This window comes from Cupressus sempervirens, chromosome 10 (assembly GCF_028749045.1).
Source record: "Cupressus sempervirens isolate cs-2001-9-10 chromosome 10, ASM2874904v1, whole genome shotgun sequence".
Classification (NCBI taxonomy): Eukaryota; Viridiplantae; Streptophyta; class Pinopsida; order Cupressales; family Cupressaceae; genus Cupressus; species Cupressus sempervirens.
This window is the reverse complement of record NC_143127.1, coordinates 629,471,163-629,495,213: the sequence shown is the minus strand read 5'-3', so window position 1 is coordinate 629,495,213 and position 24,051 is coordinate 629,471,163. Positions and strand designations below refer to the sequence as shown.

The following is a 24,051-nucleotide window of genomic DNA, read 5'->3' as shown; positions in this document are numbered from 1 at the left end:
TGCTTGCTTGTGAGTGAGCTAGGTTATATAGCTATATGTCTCTTGTTTTTCCTCTCGATGTTAGCTCAGTTGTTGAGGTGAATTGTGTTTATAGGCCAGGCCTATTTAAAATCTTTGATTGGAATTGTCCTACTTGTGAGATTGTTTCCCTTGGTTATATTTTGGATAACTAGTTGAAAATGTTAAACTATTGTGGATGCAATGTAGAGAGTTTGTTTTAACTCATTTCTTAAATGTGTTGATCATGAACTTCTTGTGTTTGAACTACCCTTGACATCAACAATAGTATTTATTTAGAATATGATAATAGCTTTATCAAAGTTTTATAATTTATGGTAATATTTAGCTCAATAAGTTATAGCATAATACAAAGTAGATCAAATTGTGAATTTTCTATGAATATTCTGCAAATTTGCTGAATTAGAGGGCTTCATTAATACCAAAGACCCTGTCCCCAGTATGTCAAGTGTAGGCCCTAATATGAAATGACTAAGGACCCTAAGTGTATATTATATATATGCCATATATTTGGTCAATATATCCAGCTCAAAGCTTCAAGCTAAACTCTTCATTCTACCATCTGCATTCAACCTTAGGATTCATTGCACTAAATTTTGTTTTAAGGTTACATTATCATTTTAATATGAATAATGACATAATATTTTATTAATATAGTTTTAAAAGATTAATATGGTTCTAGCTTTTTATGGATATAGAAGTTTTAGGCTTCATATATATATATATATATATAATCTGTCTTGCATTGACATACCCAAATTGTAGCCTGACTTATGCTACTCAACTAGAAATGTAGGCTCATATCTACTCAAATCTATTCAAATCTATAGTTCTTTCCTAGTTTTAGATTCTCTCTTTTATTTATTTTGAACTATGATTGTTTAATGCTATCATGAACCCAATCAAAAAAAATTCATCATAATGTTCACTTTGGTAGAACAACAACTTGTAGGCCAGTTGTTCAGTGTAGGGGCAATTCAAGTGTGCATTGCAAGCAGTTCAATGAGTTGGGGATTGTCTTTCTCAGCTCATTTGGTTGTTGTCATGGGTATACTGTATTATGATGGACAAGAAAATGCTCACACAGACTATCCTATAACTGATCTTCTCCAAATGATGGGGCATTCTAGTAGACCTCTGCTTGATAATGCTAGAAAGTGTGTAATTTTATGCCATGCACCTCATAAAGAATATTATAAAAAATTCTTATAAGCTATTTCCCATTGAGAGTCATCTAGATCACTTTCTCCATGATCATATCAATGCTGAAGTTGTCGTGGGTACTATTGAAAGTAAGAAGGATGTTGTAGACTATCTTACTTGGACATTTTTCTATCAAAGACTCACACAAAATCCAAATTACTATAATCTTCAAGGTGTCAGCCATAGGCATTTGACAGACCACCTTTTTGAGCTTATAGAGAGTACGCTGAGTGATTTGGAATCAAGCGAATGTGTTTCCATAGAAGATGATATGTATCTTTCTCCTTTGAACTTGGGGATGATAGGATCTTACTACTATATTAGCTATAGCAGTATTGAACTCTTCAGCTCATCCTTGTCTGCAAAGAAAAAGCTAAAAGAGCTTCTTGAAATTCTTGCTTCTACCTCAGAGTATTCACAGCTTCCCATACGGCCAGGTGAAGAAGAAACAATAAGAAAATTGATAAATCGACAAAAAAATTCTATTGAAAAACCAAAATATATCGATCCACATGTAAAGGCAAATGCATTGTTGTAAGCTCAATTTTCAAGGCATGTCATAGTTGGCAACCTAACACTAGATCAGCAAGCTTCTTTTTGCTAACCAGCTTCTTCAAGCTATGGTGGATGTTATTTTTGGTAATGGTTGGTTCAATCCAACTCTTGCAGCAATGAAATTGAGCCAAATGGTTACACAAGGTCTTTGGGACCATGAATTTGTCCTATTACAGATTCCACATTTTACCAAGGAACTTGCTAAGAAGTGCCATGAAAATCCAAGGACAAACATGGAAACTATTTTTAATTTAGTTGAGATGTAGGATGATGAAAGGCATGAATTGTTACAAATGACAGATTCACAGCTATTGGACATTGCTCATTTTTGTAATCACTTCCCAAACATTGATTTGGCATATGACATAGTGCAAGTCACTCTAGAAAGAGATCTTGAAGTTAGAAATGAGTTGCGTCCAGTTGATGCACCAAGGTATCCCAAAGAAAAGGAAGAAGTATGGTGGCTAGTAATTGGGGATTTAAAAAGCAATCAGCTACTGGCCATTAAGAGGGTATTTCTCCAAAGGAAGACTAAAGTCAATCTTGGGTTTACTACATCTTCAAAGCTTGGAGAGAAGACATATACACTATAATTCATGTGTAATTGATAGCTTGGGTGTGATCAAGAGTACACTTTCACAGTCAATGTGAATGAAGTAGAAGATGAAGAAAATGCAAAGGAATGAATGTTATTTATTGAGTACCATAGTTGTATAAATTTTGCATGAAGTTGATATGGTCAATATATGATAATGGAGAAAGATTGTGTGGCAAAACTCTACAACTCAAATATACAAGCTCACAAAATAAGTTTCATCTAGTAACTTGAATGCTTTTACCATGGGTTTTAGTGATACATGATTTCAATTAAAAATTTCTTAATAAACAGCTCTTGCCATTGGCTTCACCAATCTATGATTTCAATACAACAAATCATTACTAACACTAATATTAAGATCAATTGTGGCATGCTTGCATTTAATGCAACCCATTAATTGGGAATCAAGACTTTAGAAAACTAGCTAAGTGTACTTGTGGTTACTATGTTGAGCTTGTAATAACTTAAATAGTTAATACTATTTTCACAGTGTAGAAGTATCTGGAACCCCCCCTCAATGACCAAATTTTTCTCATGTTCCTCTTTGTGAAAATACTTGAACCTAGAAAGGACCTTGCCCAAATTTACTAAGTCCCTTATAGAAGGATAGAAATTGAAAATTGAAAGAAAACCTTTAAATTCTATTGGAAAATTCTCCTGATAATCATCATATGGGACAGATGGAATGAAAGAAACTCAGTAATGGAATGAAAGAATATTAGTAATATCAAGACAATTTGATATTTAATTAGTTAGTTTAATTAATTTCTTAGGCAAAATATATGAGGAACAAAGACATTGCATTAGTGTAGACTATAGTAAATGACTTGGACACTTAGATATCGAGAAATTTGTACTTGTTTCAAATTGAAACATTTAAGTCCCATTGAATTCTCAAGCATTACTGGAAGAAGTAAAGTAGAAAAAGATTAAGATATTTGAAGCTTGATAAGTAGGAGATATTTTACACAAGAAGTCAAATTGTGATCTTACTATTAGGATTTAGTTGTGTGTTTTTGAGGCAAACAAGCATATTATGATTTAGCAGGTAGGTTTATATTAGAATTATAGTTTATAAAATATCTTAACATCATATCTTTGTACTCCAAAGTTGAGTCCCAAACATCTTTGTTGGTATTTGTACTTTTGAAGTTTTCTTTTGTGTACATTTTGCATTGTATTAGTTGGTTTTCTAAATAAAAATTGGTTCCTATATTTAACTTTATTCTCACCTGAGAACTCACTAGAGTTATTCCAAGGAGTTGTAGGTAGGAATTGTAACAAAGCAAGCATGTGTTGAATCAATTTTATCAATTTCTATGGAGTTTTATACTGATCTGAATTATAACGTTCATGAGAATCCAAAATGTTTGTAGTTTTTTTAACTGAATTTTTGTAAAATATGCTCCAACAAAGTACTTTTGAGGATGAAAGTGATGATGATATAGATCTGGATAAACAATTTGGTACTTCAAGCACTACACCAAAAGTGCCAAAAGAAAATGTCAGTGATGATGAGATTGTTGAATCAAACATTGAACTTGACAATGAAGGAGTTGTTGAACCAAAGAATGACCCCCCATAGAAAGTAAGGCTTCGATTGATAATATTTTCTATTGAAAACTAAAATATGTATGTCATAGTACATTTTGAGTCTAAGTTAGTATTGCTTTTGGAGCTTCTACATGATTGATGTTGTTAACATCAACTCCTTAATTAATATGTAGTTACTGATAGATGGGAAATCCCTCTGTTCAAGTGATTGAAGAGCAATGAGATTCTACCCAAACAGCCAAGGGCAAAGCAATGGAGGCAATGTCAAATGGTATAACTCTTTGCTAATAGAATCCGTAGAGTGGCTGTCATATATTATTTTTGGAAGGGTATCACATAGATTGCCTTTTGCATTTGTTCTAATCTTAGAGTTTCTCAGGTGATTTGGAAGAGGCTATAAACTATCTTACAGATCACTGGTGATTGTGTCACTTCTTATAGGATCATTGATTGCCAAGGAGGTCTCCCCAACACAAAATCCTCAACTGGCTTTGCACTTGGCCCTGACTACAACATTCTTCACTGGGATTTTTCAAGCAAGCATGGGCATTTTCAGGTTGATGATTTACATGTCTAATAATGCAATGATGTCACTATGCAAGCCTCTCAATGTCTGTCCTTCATAAGATTCTTCTTTTATAGAGAAGATACATGTGACTATACATAATTGAGTGGGAGGCTTACACTAAAAACTTGTGTAATTCAATGGTTTTAACAAGCCCCATATTTCTATTTTTAGTTATGTAATTCTACTTATTTGGGATGGCATGAGAAAGTCATACTGATTTATATAACTATTTAAAGTTCATGGACAACACTAGAATATTTTTTAGTGGAGCCAAATAGTTGTTTTTGGTCACTAATAGTATGTGTCACATCATTTATGATTCTACTATAGGTTGGGATTCATTATAGACTTTCTATCACATGCAACTATCATGGGTTTCATGGCTGGAGTAGCCACTGTTGTTTCTCTCCAATAGCTAAAAGGCATTCTTGGTCTTCAACATTTTACTATAGAGACAAACATAGCATCTACCATGAGATCAGTATGGGGACAAACTCACAAGGTCTGTTTATATGCAATGAATTAGCAACCTCATGATTTGAATACATCTAGAGTAAAGAATTCATTCTTGAATAAAGTATATTGCCAACTTATTGTTGTTGTCTTCTTGTAATTGTATCGATGTGCAGTGCAGGTGGGAGACCATAGTGATTGGAATATTCTTTCTCTCTTTTCTACTCATCACTCATCAAATTGTCAGTATTATAACATAACTTTGTGATTCTCTTTCATTTTTCTATCCATATAATACCTAGCCTTCATAGCGAAAAGAAGAAACAAAATGGAATGACTGATGTTTGATATGGTGTTGATCTATTTTTTCATTCTTGTGGGTTGATCTAACGGAGTAAGAAAAATCCTAAGCTCTTTTGGATATCAGCAGCTGCTCCTCTGACATCTGTAATTCTTAGTAGCGTGCTGGTGTTCACTACACATGCTGATAAACATGATGTTGAGATTGTATGAATTTCTATCACCAACTATTCTATACTATCTTGTATTCATTTCTACACAATGTGTTCAATTCACTCACGTCTAAGTATGGTAGAATGAATCACTTATCAAATCACTTATTATTATGATCTGTACATGTTCAATATCACTACCCAAAAGATACTAGTTATTTAGCAAGTTTGAAACATGATGGGTATGGAACAATTTGTTTAATATTATGTCTAATTGCTGTTCTAAACATAATTTTCTGGTCCTAAAATGCATGTTTCTTTTGCTAATGTTTTTGTGTGTGGCTTGAAACAAGTTGGTCACTTAAAAAGTGGTTTGATCCCATTGACCGCTGAATTCTTTATTTTTTAGACCAAATATTTAAAGACCCTTGTGAAGGTAGGACTGATAATTGGCATCATTAGACTCGCTGTAAGAGTTAATCCCTTGAATTATGTTCATTGGCTAGTAATTTATTACCTTTGGCTGATTTAAATGAGTCCCATGCAGGAAGGAATAGTAGTTGGCAGAAATTTTGCACTATTCTAGAACTATAATATTGATGGTAGTAAAGAGATTATTGCCATTGGTATGATGAACATTGTAGGTTCATGCACATTTTGCTACATCACAACTAGTAATTACTACAATGCATTTAATCTATTGAGTTACAAAACATTATATGACTACTCTGAGTCTTTATTGCATTCAAAGCATGAAATTTAGTACTGGTCCTAAGTTTTCATAGGAATCAAACCATGGATTTTGTATTGATTCTAAGACATTATATTATTCAAACCATGGATTCTAATGTTAATTCTAGATTTTTATGGCATTCAAAACATGAATTGTAAGAGAATTTATATGGTCTGAAGGGATGTCGCCCCACACTTCTCATCACCACCCTTGTAGTCAAATGTTGTTCTTGGACTCCTAGGATATTATTATTGGGTAAAGCTTAAACGGTCTTGAATTTATTTGTTTTCTTTTGCTATTTGGGGTTTTGGGTTTCTAAAATATCTCAACAATGAAAAAGAATGTGCTAACCAACTCTCTAGTAGGCTCCTCTTAATTGGGTACTTCACGTGGGTTGCTAGACTACAAGGTTCTTCCTTTATTCATCAAGTGGTGAGTGCTTAACCTTGAGAACCTTGTGGTCTCATTGTTCTTGTCTTCACGCTTCTCAATCTCATAATCAAGCACCAAAATCTCTAATGTAGGGCCAATGCTTAACCAATGGATGAGGAAAAAAGGTGATTGAGGATGTGGATAAAGATAGACGTTATGCAACTGATGCTTCAATTGTAAGAATTATGAAGAGTAGAAAAGTTTTAGCACACCAACAACTTGTTAAGGAGTGCATTGAGAAACTTGGATGGATTTTCAAGGTGAATTGCCTGATTGGATGCTAGATACTTTTGTTTGCATCACTAGTACTTTATATTTGCTTTCTACTTTCACACAATGAATGGGTTTATACCTATGTGAATTTGTAAAAAGTGGTATTTTCCTTTTTCAATAGATTTTCCTTTATCCGTAAGAAAATGATATACCTAGATAAGTAGGCATATTGATTTATCTTTATAGGCATATTGGTGACTATTTGATGTACTTGTTCCTCTTTGTAGTGTGTAGTTTATGTTTGTGGTCCTGATGCGATCATATTTGGCATGGTGGTTCTTTGGAAAGGGAGGAGATCTTGGTAGCGGCGAGCCCAAACTTTAGATTGTTGTTCCTTCTATGACTTTTGGTGGAGCATTAATAATTTTTGTACTATGCCCAGCAAAATTGATAAAGGTAACAAGAACTAGACTTTGTATCTATTGTATGTATATAAATTGAACTCTAGAATCCATATCATTGACTATTTGCTATTTTGTAATGTAGATTGCAAGTTTAGGAGATTGACAACAAGCAACTGAAAAAGCATTAGCAGATATATGTTGGGCCTCTAGACTGTGCACTGCAAACTCTTAGAAATGAAAGGGTAAGGTGTTGAATTGTTGTTACTATTTGGTATGTAGTTGTAGACATGCAATATAAATGCTTCACATGGTATCCTTCATTATGCAAGATACTATTTAATTATTTCATTGGTGCCTAATTTTCTAGGTACAAGGTTTATTTCTTGGTGGCCTAACTACATTTTTAAGGAAGTCTATTGGAAATGCAGTTTTCTTCAGTACTTATGAATTGAATCATTATCATATGCTTTCAGTTATTAGTACGCATGATAAGGTGAATCCCCAAATGAATTCCCAGTCTTCTCAATTTGTCAACTATTCTTCTAAAGTTTTTATAGAAGCAGGTGTTGGAGTTGTCTCTGGTGGGCTTGCAGGAATTGAGGTATGTAACCTTAATGTTGAAATTTCAATTTAAGTATTTAAACTCAATTTTTGCAGATCAAATGTGTGCAACGAAACTTGTAATTTGCTTTGCAATTTTGGTCAGTTGTTTTGCCTCTCGATGTTGCAAAAATCCATATTCAAATAGTTTCAAATATTAATGCCAGCAGAAATCCTATACACACAATCAGGATGGTAGGACATAAAATTTCATTTTTACATGGACTCTACTCTAGAAAAAATGTTTTTAAATTAATTTTTAATAAAGATTTTGACTAGGATTTTACAAATCTGTTGGATTCTTATGACAAAAATTAGGATATCTGTTAGGATTGATGGTTGGATTATTGAATTGGGTTAATTCATTTATTTGCATATTTTCTTGTGTTCTGGATAAAAAAAGTATCATTCACGATACTAACACTAATTGTTTGCATGCTTATTTTATAGTGGGTATATAGAATGTTCTAATTAAAAGATTAAAATTTAAATATTCTAATACCATGGGACTTAGCTTTTGTCTTTTTGTCTAGGATCTATTCTACTAAGTAGTCTTAGATAACCAATAGATGAATTTAAAAGCAATAACTACTCATATTAATGAACATAAAAGCATTTCCCAATTCTATGTTTGGCAGATTTATAGAGAACTCAGTTTTAGAGGATTATATACTAGCTTGGGGCCTACATTGGTGAGTGCTTTCCCTGCTAATACTACAGCTATTGTCACTTGGGAACTTACAAAAAATTTACTGGGAGTGAAATGATAGTAAGAGCATTACCTTCAGAGATGAATAGGTTTATACCTTTTTGAATTTGTAAAAAGTGGTCTTTTCTTTTTTCAGTAAATTGTCCTTTATCCGTAAGAAAATGATATACCTAGATAAGTAGGCATATTGATGTACCTAGGAACTGGCATTATGTCATGGGACTTAGCCAACAATATATTTGTACCAAGTATAGTGCACTGTAATGGTATTGTTCATACAATGTTGATATTTACTCAAGAGGAATATTTTTATTTAGTTTTATTCACCAAGTTTAGTTTTTAGTTTGATTTTGTGCTGGTGACACTTCAGATTCAAATGCCTACAAATGCTTCATGCAGTGTCTAGTCTCGAGCCCTAATCACTAGGCAAGCTCCTAGCTCTTATTACAGTTTTCTTACTACAATGTCACATCTAGTTTGCATGTGATTCTACTAACCTAAAGGATCCTTAACCAAAACAATAGTAGTCTCCTCTGCCCAAGATAATATAACTTTTTTTGGATTTAAACAAGAAAACTGTAGCAGCATTATTATTGAGGATTTGTGTCTGCTCAAAAACTTCTTATCTAAGAAAGACTTCCTGAGGGTTATGCGCTTGTCTATTTCTCCTTTACGTCAAAGGTTCAATACAAGAATGTTTCTAAGAGCCTGCCCAAGGTTACAAATGCAAAGTGAACTATTTTTTTATTGCCTCTTTTATTAGAGTATATTTACCTGTGGGGTGTAGAGCACATGGAGAGCTTGCCTTCTTATTTAGAGTTTTGTTTCTCATCCTTTTCCTGAATATCATATCAAAGAAAATACAAAGAGCTTGCACAAATTTGTATGATTCTCTTTCTAATTTTGGTAGATAGAAAACTATTATGGCTTGAGACTATCTTCAACATAATTTACAACCTCAACAAGAGTTGGAATCCCATTTTTATACATATGTTGCATTGGTTGCAGTAACAAGAATGTCACTACATCATCTGGATATATTTAACAAATCAATATGCATATCCTACAATATTGGCTTTCCATTAGATGAAATTTCATGGAGGAAATCAATAAAATAGTTCAAATGCCTTACCTATGATTCCACATTTTGCATGCATGTCTACCAGGGTAGTTCCAACTTAAACAAATATATTCTCTCAATATATCTATTTTGCGCATATCCAAAAACCATGGCTTTTGATGACCACATTACGTTCAGGCATCCTATCAAATAGTTCACATGACTTATCTATGCTCCCTTTTTGCAAGCAAGTCTCCCAAGGAAAATGCTACTACTTCATCTACACCGTCTGACAAAATCCTTTATGCTTTGATGGATGCCTATAGCTTATCCCAAAGCTCTTATTCAGTAATTATGAGATGATCAATCAAGAGGAAACAATTGAGAACTTAGAGTGACACAATTTTTAGATGATCATATGAAATGAAATGGGTGTGCAAGTAGAAAGAAACTAGAAAGACATTGTGTATAGTTGAAGGCATGAAATGGATGGTTTTGGAGCATTCAGCACAAATACTCAGCATTTAGTACATATCATCATTTGAGATCAAATGGATGTGTGGGATTATACACATAGTGAATAATAAAGGAGGGAATTGAACCCTCCCTAAGGCTCACACTTGTTGAGTTCCACTTTAACAAGGGCCCTTCTTATGAAATTTTTGTCTAAAACCTTTATAATGAGATAATGTGTTATGAGCTCTTCATTAGTGGGATGGAATGTGAATCCAGGAGGCAGTTTTGCATCACCCATATCATGATGATAACTAAAGTTAAGAGCCTCTATTATTGAATTCTCTTCCCTATTACCCATATTCATTTCCTTTGCTATGGGAAATTGGGAAGAGAATTCAATAATAGAGGCTCTTAACTTTAGCTATAGTCATGATATGGGTGATGCACAACTGCCTCTTGGATTCATGTTCCATCCCACTAATGAAGAGCTCATAACACATTATCTCATTAGAAAGGTTTTAGACAACAATTTCACAAGAAGGGCCATTGTTGAAGTGGACCTCAACAACCGTGGGCCTAAAAAAATATTTGATCAAACATTGGTTAAAATTTTGACCAATGCTTGGCAATTTTCTACCAAGCATTGGTCAAAATTTTGACCAATGCTTGGCTATTTTTGACCAATCATTGGTCAAAATTTTGACCAATACATGGTAGTTTTATACCAAGAATTGGTCAAAATTTTGACCAATGCTTGGCTTTTTTTGACCAATACTTGGAAGTTTTCTACCAACCATTGGTCAAAATTTTGACCAATGCTTGGCTATTTTTGACCAATACTTGGTAGTTTTGACCAATGCTTGGCAGAACTCGTGCCAACATGTTTGAAAGGTTTCGACCAATGTATTGGTCAAAATTTTGACCAAAAAATTATTGACCAACGGGTTGGTCAAACTTCGTCAAGATTTGGTCAAAATTTGGTTCAAAATTTTGACCAATAATGGTCAAAAAATGACCTCAAATGTACTAGTGAGGGATCTAGTTTTAAGGATGCTATTCCAAACCTTAGAGTCACTCTAGAGGTCATTATTAAGGAAGTTATACCTAAATTGGGTTTCAGCAAGATATTTAGCCCTCATGATTCTTTCCCACCTAGTCTTGGTTTCCAACAATCTCCACCCCATTTTAGTGTCCAAAGCTTTATTCAAGTCAATAATTCTTCTTACTCCCAAGCCCCCTTATCTTTGGGTTTAAAAATAGTCTTCCAATTAATAAGGTTAATTTTGTATCTCTCCTCCATGCATGACCATAGGAAGTTCCTTTGTAGTTTTTCTTACATACTCTAATTAATCTTGAAAATGGAAAGAAAGTAGATAGGTATGCCTTGTAGAGCCGCCATTAGTAGTTGGAGTTTCCTCAAATTGCTAAGGATTTTATCTTTCCATCCAAAAAGCTTCTTTTGCATCCTTTCTAGAATAGTGTTTGAGAAGGTGATGGAGACATCCTTGATTGTTAGGGGGAGACCAAGGTAGGTGTCTAGGACATTTTCTGAGTGCATCCTAGAATATTTTTAACTTTAACCTACAAGACCTCTGGAGTGTTAAAAAGCCAGGCCTTACTTTTGACTATATTTATTTGTTGACATGAACAATCCTCATAGTTGGTGACAAGATTCCTCCAAGCTCTAGCCTTCTAGATAGAGGACTCATTGAATAGGAAAATTTCATCCAAAAATTATTGTATTACCTTAGGAGATAGTACAATAGTAGGTTAGATGCCTTTTAAGTTGCCCAATATAGCCAACCAGCTAACCGACTTTCCCAACACTTCTACCACCATAATGAAGAGGTAAGGAGATAAAAGGTCACCTTGTCTCAGGCCTCTACTGACTTCAAAACTTCCCCAGGGGATCCTATTGAGAATTACCTCATATTGTTCTCTTTCCACCATATTTCTTATGATATTTACTATGTCCTTTCTAGACCCCACTTGTTTGAACACATCATATAGGAAGATCTAGTTGACTCTATCATAAGCCTTTGAAATATATAATTTAAAGGCCATAACTGGTCTTCTACTTTTTTCCATAGAGTGAATGATTTCATGGGTGGAAGTCATAGCATCCAAGATTTTTTGACCCAAGACAAACCCTTCTATGAGCCCCCAATAACCTTTTCTAAAAAAGGTCTTATCCTATTGACCATCACCTTGGAGAAGAATTTATATATGGTGTTACAAAGGCTGATCATTCTTAAATCCCTAATGTATCTAGGTCTCTAGATCTTAGGCATGAGAACAATAAAGGTTGTATTGATCCTTCTTAGCATTTTCCCAGTTTTGATCATGTCCCTAGTGGCCCAAACTAGATCATTTTTAGTCACTTCCTAGAAGTGCTGAAAGAAGGCCGAAGGGAAGCCATCAAGATCCAAACACAACTTTTGCCACCTCCTCCTTAGCGACTTTCTCCCTTAGTATGTCATTTTTCTCATTCTCCAACATATTTGGGATGTTATTAATCATAATTTTCCTAATCATATCATTGTTCCTCTTGTCTTCCTTTTTGTAGGCATTCATAAATAACTCAAACACATGTTTTCCCATATCTTCTTGTTCTTTCTGGGCCCTTCATCCATCCTCTTCAAGGGAGGTAATGGTGTTTCATTTTTTGTGTTCTAAAGCTTATCTATGGAAGAAAGAGGGATTCCTATAACCTTTAGATAGCCATGAAATTTGGGATGTTTGCTTCCAAAAGGCCTGCTCATTTTTAATAGTTTCCTTCCACTTCCCTCTACAATGCTCTTCCTAATGGGCAGTAGCCTCCTTTTCATCCCAAGCTGCCATGGCTTCTTGTATCCTTTTAAGTTCCTCTTCAAATTCCCTTTTTATTTTAAACACATCCCCAAATGATCTCTTTGCCCATTCCTTAACATTCCTCCTAGCATTATCTAGTTTCTAGGTAAGCCTGAACATTGCGGTCCAATCCACTCTGATGTTCCACCATTCTTTCACGTTATTTCTAAAGTCCAAATGAGAATTCCACATAGACCATTCACCCAATTGAGCATAATTCGAGAATGGTTAGAAATAGTTCTTGAGAGGTTAACTAGGGAGGAGGGGATGAGGTGTGGATAGTCCCCTGAGACTAGGAGTCTATCTAATCTGACTTGGATCAAATCCTTTCCCTTCCTATTATTGGTACAAGTAAAAGGGTTACCCTATAATTCAATATCAATTAGATCATAGGTATTAATAAAATCTAAGAGATCCTGCATGCTTTCTAAGAAGTTATTGTTCCCCCCCAAAATTTTCAAGGGTTGTAGGGGGTGTTAATGTCCCCCATGCACATAATATTTTAATCCTTCATATTTCCCAAAACTCCTCCTACACTCTCTGAAGCTTCACATCTGCTAACCTTGACATTTAGAGCATAAATTTTCATTAGGTTATATAACATTTTGCCATTATTGAGCTCCATAATAATGAAGTTATTTTCCTTATTGACCTCCCTACCTATTAAGACATTGGAATTTCACATAGTTTCTATACCCCCCAAGGTCCCATCTACTTTTGAATGGAAGTAGGTAGCCCCAAGCCATAACTTATCAGCAAGCTTAATGAAATTTTTTTCAATCATCTTACTTTCTTTTATGAGAATACAATCTACCTTTTCAACTAGAATACATTTCCTAAGAGAAACTATTTATGGGAGTTATTCAACCCCCTAATATCTCAAGAAAGCAATTTCATTTCTTACCTTTCATGATTGTCTCTAGTGTAAGTTTTCTTCCACTGGCCACCTCCCTTGCTACTTTCTTTTTTCATGTTGTTTAATTGTTAGGGCATCCCACAATATTTGTCACCCCCACATCTAATTTCTTTCAAACCCTCATTTACCTCTTAAGGAATTCTCAATCTCTTGTAACACTTGTTTGAGGGAAGGAAGGGGCTAAGTGAGCCATCATATTATGTACCACCTCAATACTTCTCATGAATTTGGCAACAACTTCCTATAGGGTCACCAGTTTGAGCCTTTTCACAGTTAGATTCCCTCAGTGGGGGTTGTCAACAATATTTTCTAGTTTTCTTTTGTTTTAATCTCCTCTAACCTTCTTTATAAGTGAGGAGTTCTTGATAGGATTCACCAACACTATGGTCTATTTTTGGGCCAAAATGATTAACTAGGACACCAAAGGAGTCTTGGCTAAGTTCACCTAGCACTCAACAACCAAATTGCATGTAGCTTCTTCCATTGGATCTCCCTGGGTGGTCCCACTCTTACCTTCTTCCAAAGTCTAGTGTGCACTACCCCCTCTAGCAACTAGGGATTTTAGGAGGTCATCAATCTCCTTCCTAAATTAGTGTTCCTCTATGTTGGTCCCATTTTTTGCCACAACACTTGATGACATAGCTAGAGGGTCGACTGTCACTTCCCTGTCTTTCTGAATTCTTTCCTCTATGGTTGGGCCTTGTAGGTTATCCTCCTTCCTCTCAACCTCTACCCCTACAAGAGTAGTCAAAGATTCCCCTAGCACAATGGTAGACTTAACTATACCTAACGAGCCCACCTTTTTCTTATCCTTCTATGTTGGGGCATTACAATCCATCATCACATGGCCAAAGTAACCACATTTTTGGTAGTAGAGGCCAACGTTCTCATATTTTATAGTATGGAATTTTTTACCCCACTTAGTAGACAATGTGACCATAGTTGAGAGTGCCTTATTAATGCTAACATTCGCACAAATATAGAAAAAACTAATCTATACTTTTGTAGAGTTACCTAGTCCAGAGTGACAAAATGTCTAAAAATCTTTTCTATTTATCTCAAGATCTTTTATCCCAAAATTCTAGTGGTACGCCTGAAAAGTGAACCCACACTAGCACCAAGCTTTGGATTTCTTAGCTAGCATCAAAACTAGGATGATAGTTAGCTAGGACTAAATAGTGTTTTTCATAGTGCCAAGTCCTCGAAAGGATGCTCACAAGATTCTCAATAGTTGTGAAGTAAAAGAAGAAAAGACCATTGGGTGTGGTCAAGATGCTTACACTACCCTTCACAAACCACTTCTATGCCACCCACTTCTGTTGGAAATTTGATTGAAAAGCTCATTGTTGTTGAAGATCAAAGAGGGATATTTTTGTAAAAGAATGTTTTCAATCATTTTTTTTCCATTGATGTCAAACCTATTATTTGTAGGGATGATATTTTCTTATAAGATCCAAGCACTATCACTTAATTGATTGATGAAGAGGATTTGATCAACAAGATGTAACAAGAGCACCTAAAGGAAAGGTTGAGTTATGATGTTGTAATGACGTTTAAGGATCAGTTAAGACAATGGTTAAGTAATGTATTGATGACATACTCAAAGATACAGAAGTTGGTCACACTTAGATACATTGGAAGAAGAAGTTGTAACAAGGTTGACTGCAAAGCTTTAACTAAGATCATCAGTAGGTGTTGAGCAAGTTAGTTAAATCTGAGCAAATTCTTAGTAGAAGCCAAGCAACAGACATTTCTAGTATGTGCCAAGTGATCTTCAAGTGTCGAGTGAAGATTAGCTGCTGATCATCAAAAAAAAATTAGTTGGTGCCAAGTGATCTTCAAGTGCTAAGCATCAGGAAAAACATAGTTGATGTCAAGTAACACAGTATGTGTCGAGCACTAGTATTTCAATAGTGCCGAGTTGCTGCATTATTTCAAATGATGAAGATTCACCAAATCTAAGCTGACATAGTGGTTGCATTGAATTTTGTGAATGAGTTGGAAGATAAGGATGATGAGTTGTTGGCATAGAATCTTATGTAAATCATTTTTGGGAAAATTCTAAAGGATTATTCAAGAAGTTTCTCGAGAAAATAGAATATGGGTTAGATACAATGAATCCTACCTAATCCATGTGAATTGAAATTGAAAATGGAAGAATCAAGCAAGAAAAGGAACTCCATGACTTCTATTTAAGAAATCATAAACCAAGAAGTAGAGAGCTACTGATATTGTTGTTGCTGAAGTGCCAAATCTATGAAGTGGTTGAAAGAGTGTCAAGAAGGAGACATCTAGGAGAAGGAAGAGCACAAAGGCTCTGCTTCTACAAGTGGTAATGAAGAGATGATTGCATTGGTACATTGAGTATGAAGACTCAAGGAGACAAAGCTTGAAAGGGAAAGCAAGCTATCAAGAGTTGCAGAGATTGAAGGTCGCGCAAGGGTATCAGTTGAGAAGTGATCTAAGATCTACAAGATAAGTTGTATGTCATATTCAGGTAGAGACTTTTTAATACTCTCTAGCAATTGTATTAGATTTGAAAATCCTATGGACTTAGGTTGGCCTAATAGCCATTTGTAAATCCTTTAATAGGGTGGCATTTGAAGTGAATGTTCTAAAGCCCTCTAACTAAGCCCACTTATAACAAGGTGGTTAAATTCTCTAAAAAGGTCACATTTAGTAGTGTGTTGTAAGCATTTAATAGGGCAGGCCTTTCACATGGCATCACTTCAGAAGGGTGAACATTGAGTAGCATGTTATTGGTGGTTTTTCCCAAATTGGGTTTCCACATAAATCACTATGTCATGTGTTGATTGTTTTTTATTTTACTTGCATGTTGATTTATAGTAACTTGTTGATTAGATAGGTTAAAGCTTGGCTGGATGAATGGTTGAATGATTTCACATTACTTAGTGAAAAGTTTAAATACAACATTTGGACCTTGAATAATTGATTCACACCCCCCCCCCCACACCAATTATTCTAAAAGCAATTCTAACAACTTCTAGGTCATCTCAATAGTGGGTCAAAAGGAGATAAATATACCCACTATAGGTAAAAGCACAAACTTGTGTCACCTTTTATAAAGAAACAAGATATCAAAATGTGATAGTTCAACATTAATGATAAAAAAATGGTATTTGTGTTTAGAATATGAAGATGATGTAAATTGATGAAATGTGTAGAATTGGATGAATTTAATACCTATAATTTTCATATTTTTTTGAATAAGAATTTATTCATTTTATTTTATTTTGAAGTCTCTTTTTTAACTATAAAAAATATAGGGTGTAGTTCCTGTCAAACAAGTATATGAAAGTAATCATTTTTGTTCTAATTTGAAAATATCTTATATATGACATGTATAGCTCAGGAACAAAAAAAGAAATAATTATTTTTTATGTATATTTTTTTGTTATAAGTAATCAAGTTTGACCTTATCAAAATCCAATAGTTTTTTCCTCTTGTCAAAACCTCCCTATCAAATCTATACCTTCTTGAAAAAAAATCACATATTCATGAAGGGGATTCTCTCCTCTAGAGATAAATATAATTTTTAAATTTTTTGAGATGATTTACTATTTTTTTTCTTTTTTGAGGGAGCATCTTCTGAAATGTTAAAATATCAACCTATAATATTTTGAGATTATAACATATTATAACTAGTCAAGACACTCAAAAATTTATATAATGATGGTATTGAATCTGAGATCTATAAAAGGGTATTTTTGATTTTTGAAAAAAAATGAGTTTTGATAGAGAAATAAGATTTGACCAAAATAGGTTTTGGTATCATAAATGGTGACACAGATCTATGCTTTTACCCCTACACAATGTATCATGGAGGCAGTGGCAATTTCCACAACATTATCCAAGAAGGAGATTTCTAGTCCAATAGTGTCGTGGGTAACCTTGGGATCCACCAGCTTAGGATTCCCATCCTTTCCCCCATTTAGACTATTTTTCCACACCTTGTTGGAGATGGGGGAAGAAAAAACATTCCCATCCTCCTTTTGAGCAGAGTCAACTCCATATTTCAAGTAAAGGAGCACAAGTATGCTGACCAGACTAGAAGCATTATCCAACAAAGCAAGTGAATATTCTCTTTGGAGTAGCAATACCATGTGCAGGTTTAGGCACACTAGAATCTTCTATAGGTCTAGGCCCTCTAGGGCCATGTCAATTCAAAATTCAAACAGTCTGTGAATGAGATCTTATATAAAGTCTAGCCCTTATTTTTAAACACTTTGTTACCTTGGACATAATTATAACATAATATTTGTATATTAAAATTGAATTTCTAAGCCCATTGAATTAATTATGTGGAAATAAAAGTAGACTCATTCTCACAAAGAAAATAAAATGGTTTTTCAAACATAGTAACACTATATTCTTTAAGCAATTAGATGAATACATCTGTAATGTACTTCTTACAAGCCATCACCTCAATCCATCTAATATAGTAATCCACCATGGTAAGGATAAACTAGTGACTTCTAGATGAGTTGGGGATAATGACATATGTAGTTCCACATAGTCCTTTAGGGATAGCTCTACTTTAAATCTAGCTTCAAACCAATCATATCTTAAGTGGTTTTGCATCTAGAAGAAAGTAAGATCTCATTAGCCACACTATTTATTCCTTTGAGGAAAGGTAGCCATCGGTGGGCATGTATTGGAACATTTTAAAAATGGTCTCCTATTGACAAGTGTCATTTTCATGCCCATTTATGGTCTTTTTATTATATACATTAATGTTGGTCTAGACTGTATTTTGTTGTTTCAAGTATATGAACTTTGTGTTTAAATGTCATTTTGCTAAAATGTGATGTGAAGTATCCTAATATATCTCTAGTTTATTTTTTGGAAAAATGCATGAATACCAATTGATGTAGTATAAATATATTTTGATGAATAATTATGGTTTACATGTTCTATTTTAAATATTGATGAATGTGCAAGGATCTACATGGACACTATTTTCTATTGATGTAACTATTTAAATAACTATTAAGGTGATTTGTCTACTTGGTGAATAGATGTTGTCTTAGTAAGAAGGACTTTGAAGATAGGAACCACCTTTTTAAAAATTTTTGTTTTATCTAAAATGTTTGGAACTATCTTCTCAAATTCTTGAATTTAAATTGGGTTCAACACAATGACATTGATCTTTGTTTTCAAGGCTGGACTTGTCCTACCAAGAATGATGATATTGGTTTTCTTTGGAAGATTTACCTACCTTATCTCTAGTGGGGAATTTGGAAGCAGAGGAATGATAGAATTTTTAGAAATAAGGAGACTCTTAATTAGGTTCTACGTCATAAAATTATCAAAGCTATAAAAGAGAATTTCAAAGCTTAGAGGAAAATGTCTGATGAGATTCAAATAAGTAATCATATGAATGTCATAGGAACTACTACTAAACAAAAGGATCAAAGATAGAATGTTAAGTGGAGATATCTACCTATGGGTCCAATTAATGGAAATTTTGATGGCTCTACCGAAGGGAACGCATGAAAAGTTGGATGTGGTGGTGTTTTGAGAAACCATTACAGTACGGTTGTGGATGTTGTTGCAATCCCTATTAGGAATTCTACTAGTCATAAATTTGAGGTAACAACTATTCTTTTCATTATAAGGATTGATGTGGATTCTATTTTTTAGAATCTTTGGTTTGGAGGAGATTCTCTTAAAATCATTAACATGATGAAAAAGAAGAGTCCAATTAGTTGTAGTATAGAGGGAAGTATATTGGTAATAAAAGAGCTTATGAATAAATTTGATAATGTCTATATTTCCCATTTTTTTGGGAGGGAAACAAGGTTGCTAATTGGATTGCTAATAAAATGGTCTATAGGGAAACTAGGTTGAGCTAGTAAGATGACCTAAGCAAGGAAGTCGAGCTGATGGCAACTGTTAATTATGATATGACACATGCTAATGAAGGAAAGAGCATGCAAGATCAAGGAATTTATTAAGGGAAGTAATGGGTTTGTGGTAGATTTTTTGAGTATCCCTAGATGGTACTTTTACATAATTATGGATTGTACTTGGCACACATGTATGGTTAAAGGTTTCTTTAAAATAATTAAAATATTACTCCAATTTTTGGTGATTATTTTTCAGTCTAGTTGTAGGTGTAGAGCTGAAGACAAGATGGGAGGGGAACCAAGAAAGAAAAAGCTGGACAACTGTAAAGAATGGAAAGTGAATTTGGATGTTTGGGAAATTTTTAAAAAGGGAAGGTCACAACTTATATGGAGAAAATTCAAGGGTATAAGCCATACATTACTGAGGCCTTCTTCAAATATTAGATTGAGGATAGGGTAACATTGCATGGGGTTACTATGAGTTTGTTGGAGGAGTTCATCACTGAGGGTATAGGTCTTCCAATGGAGGGTCTTAAATTCAGCAAGGAAATCAATATCTTGAATGTGGCCTTCAAAAAATTTCCTAAAATTGAGGATGGGGAGAAAACACTGGATAAGAATGGAAATTGTTATGATCTAAACTAGATTAAGATTTCTGGAGGGATGTTCTTTTATGTATCTGTGAGTATTTTATCCTTGATGGTAGAGTTGAGAGAGTCCACAAGTTTCTTTTTGTGTTCCCAAATAATTTTAGGTATAAAGATAGAATTTATGTCCCATTCTACCTTAAGTTCTATTTGATACAAAGCCTCCAAGCACATAGGAAGAAGGATTCTTATCGTGTGCTTCATGAGGCTATTAAATCCTCTCCAACTTTGGAGAAAAAAAGGAAAGTGATTGGTAATGAACCCTCTAAGAAAAAGGTTAAAAGTGAGGAAGACACCAGTAATATCAAGAGCACTAAAAAGGGTCATGAGGGAGAAATGAAAATGAAGAATGTTGAGGAAGTTACAGGTTCTAAGAATTCCATCAAGGAGGACAAGAAGACAAAAATGGGAGACCTTAGCTTGAATCTTGAATGTTACTTGGAAAGTAAGTGTATATCTACTAGTAAGGACCAAGTGGAGGAGAGCAAAGATAGAAAAACTGATTCAAATGATGGGTGTGAAGATTTAAAGGATGATGGGGAAAACATCAAATTCCTCCTTCTCCTCCAACTAAATCTAGCGAGGACAAAATGGACATTGACATAGAAAAAAGCAATGAGGGAAATGTCCTTGTTATGAAAAAGAAAAGCTTGAGAAAGGAGAAGGAAGAGGAGTCTAATGAGAAGTAGGATGCTAACATTGACATCCAAGTCAATAATACTACTATTAACACTACGATAAGAACTAAAGAAGATACCAAGGATGAGACCCACTATGCAAAAATCTCCTTTCTTAATAATGAAAAACTTAAAGAAAAAGATTCTGTACAAGTGGATTCATGGCTATACAATGAAATCATCATGCTCAAGAAAAAGGTTGCAGTAATTTAGAAAGAGTTGGACCATGAATGTGTTATGAGAGCCCAACTGGAGAAACTCGTCGACAACATACTTGAAAAACTTAAGGATTATGAATTGGAACTCTATCAACTTATTGTTGTGGTTTCACAATGCATGCCCCATTTCACCTAGAAATGGGGACCCCTAGTATACATTTTTATCTTTCTAGATCCCTAGTCTGGGTTCTATGTCTTTTTAGGGTTTTTTATAAGTGCTTTGGCTTAATCTAGTTTTCTATCTAAAAATTTGGTTGCTAGAAATTGGATGTTCTAAGGAGGAATATTCAATTTTTTGTTTGTAGATGGGGGTGCACTTGGCACACCTAGTGCACCTCAAAAGGTGCACTAGTGTGCCAAATACTTTAGTAGGAGCACTTCCCTCTGGAAGTGTGCAACCTATGTACCTCCAAAGGCATGCACCATCCTAGGTTGCACCCCTTCCAAAACTTCTTTCTCCTAAGCACACTATAAGGGTACACAACTATCATACCCCACAAGATGCACTAGGTGTGCACCCTTAGTGTTAAGGGATTTTTGTGTAGGAGGAGGCACACCTAGTGTACCTCTGAGGTGCACAAGGTGCACCTTTTTGTCTTCTAGAGGTGTTTTAGTGTTTTTAGGGTTTTTTTAGAAAATTTTTAGGTTTTATGGGTTTTGTTTTGTGTTTTGTCTTGTCTAAGGTTTGTTTAAATTTTTTTTTAACTTTCCAGACTAATGTTTTTTTCTTTGTGCAGATAAAAAGGCATCCTTAAGTTTTTAGCATCATAACTTTTGACCTAGAGCTCAGAATTCAAAACTATTTAAACCACCAGAAAGAAGAAATAAAAATATAATTTTAGTCCCTAAAACAATGAGCCTTTGGCTACCTAGTTTTAAGGACCAACAAAAGTTTTAACTTGAAATTTTGAGCAGAAGACCTCTGAAAAAGCCAGTTAAAAGTACCTAGAAAAACTTGTAAAAAAAGTACAAAAAAGTTTCAAACATTTGATCGTTTTGGATAATCTGGATCACTTAATCTCTAACTGGGAAGGATCAGACAATTAAAGAGAAGAATGAATCAAGAAATTTATACTGAAGATCAAAGATACAAAGGTTGGATACATCAACTATAATAGGTTCTACATCTTATGCAACTATTAGTGACAAGATTCAACACAGGTGCCTTGGGATTTTAGAAGCAAAAGGAGTTTAGCTCTATGAAATTCTTTGGCTATAAAGAGGGTATAAATCATCAAAAGGATAAAACTAAATACTCAAAAGTGATCTAAAACCCTATTTGAGAAAAACCTAGAAATCATTTTCAAAATTGAGAACTTTGATTTTTTGGTGAATTCAGCACCTTGCACAAATTTCTCCTAGGTGCTTGGTGCATTGGTGCGTAGGTGTGCTAGTGCACGGGTGCACTAGTGTGCAAGGTGGGCTTCTCCCAAGGTGTGCTTCTTCTAAGGTGCACCAACAGTTAACTACTAGTTCTAAAATTAGAGATTTCCATGCATCAAAAACTCGTTCTAATGGTAGTTTAACTCCTACAAACATCCAAAGAAGGTTGAGTTTCTATTTTTGGCATCTCTAGAGACTCCTACATTGTCTAATAGCTTTCTTCTTCTTATTTACTCATTTTTTCTTTGTTTTAAGACATATAAAGACTCATACACATTGAATGATATAAACAAGGGTGGAGTCTTACTTAGCACCAGTTAGAGAGTTAGTTTCTACATAAATAGATTTTTTTTATTAGTTTTAAGCATATATTTTCATGAAGGAATCTCTCACTCTCAACACAAATTGAGGAGAGAATTTCTTATAAATTTAAGAATGTAATATGTATTCTAGGCCACCATTATTTTGATGCAATAATATATGCTATTGGTGCTCTCATTCAAAGTGTAGTTATTCTTGCCTAAGTGTGTTATATTTTGTGAATGTATGTTCATGGAGTGTAATTGAGCCAATAGTTTTATTGTATTTTTTTGGTTGTGCAATCTTTTAGTTCTAGTGTTTGCCACATGTTTACAAATTTTACTTACATACTTAGTTGGAGAAGAGATCACACTATTGTTTCTACATAGCTTTTTGTCTCGCACGAGTGCACTTTCCATGGCCTTTCAATCGAATGAAAAGTAAAATATCTTATTGTTACTAAATTCTCATTGACGATTGCATCAATGGATTTGAGGAAGTGATGCTCCTATTTCATTGGTTTCCCACCCGATCTTTTTGATGATTTAACTCACAGACATTTTCCTACTATGGTTTATGTCTATTAGGAATTTCTATTTCATGTTATTTACTTTCATCTCTCATTACCTTATCTTTCTTATTTTCTTTGCTAACCCCTAGTTAAATTAGGAATTCATATAGTTGCATTTTTAGATTGTAGAAAATACCAAGAAACATACATTTTTTATGGTTAGTTTTGAAATAGCAAGCAGATTGGTCATCTTATCCAAAATTGGTTCAAACTAGCAAAGGCCTCTTTATGAGAAAACACATTTATCTTCAACTGGGAAAACTCTTGTAGGTCACAATATTGCCCAAAACCTTGGAGTTAATTCTCAAATTAGCTTTTCAAGAGAGGAGTTCGAAAGGATTCATGTCATTAAGCATCATGAAAAATGATAGCTCAACACTTATTAAGTAAAGTAGACAAAAAATAGAGCAAGTCACTTCCAATTTGTGCACTATTGCAACTAGTCTGGGCAAGAAAAGAAACAAAGAGATCATGTCCCCAAATACTACTATGGTGAGGAGTCTAGGAGAGCCTAGGAAGAAAATGAGGAAAAGTATGCGAAAAAAGGTTGTTGATGCTACTAAGGTTCTTATTTCTACCATGATTGATATTATCTAGGCTACTATTGAAGC

The 24,051-nt window shown here is 34.3% G+C and overlaps 1 pseudogene; it reads left to right on the top strand.

Moving 5' to 3' along the window:
* The first annotated feature begins 939 nt into the window (after positions 1–939).
* LOC149535415 (DExH-box ATP-dependent RNA helicase DExH12 pseudogene) lies at positions 940–2,462 on the top strand (annotated as a pseudogene).
* Positions 2,463–24,051: the final 21,589 nt, after the last annotated feature.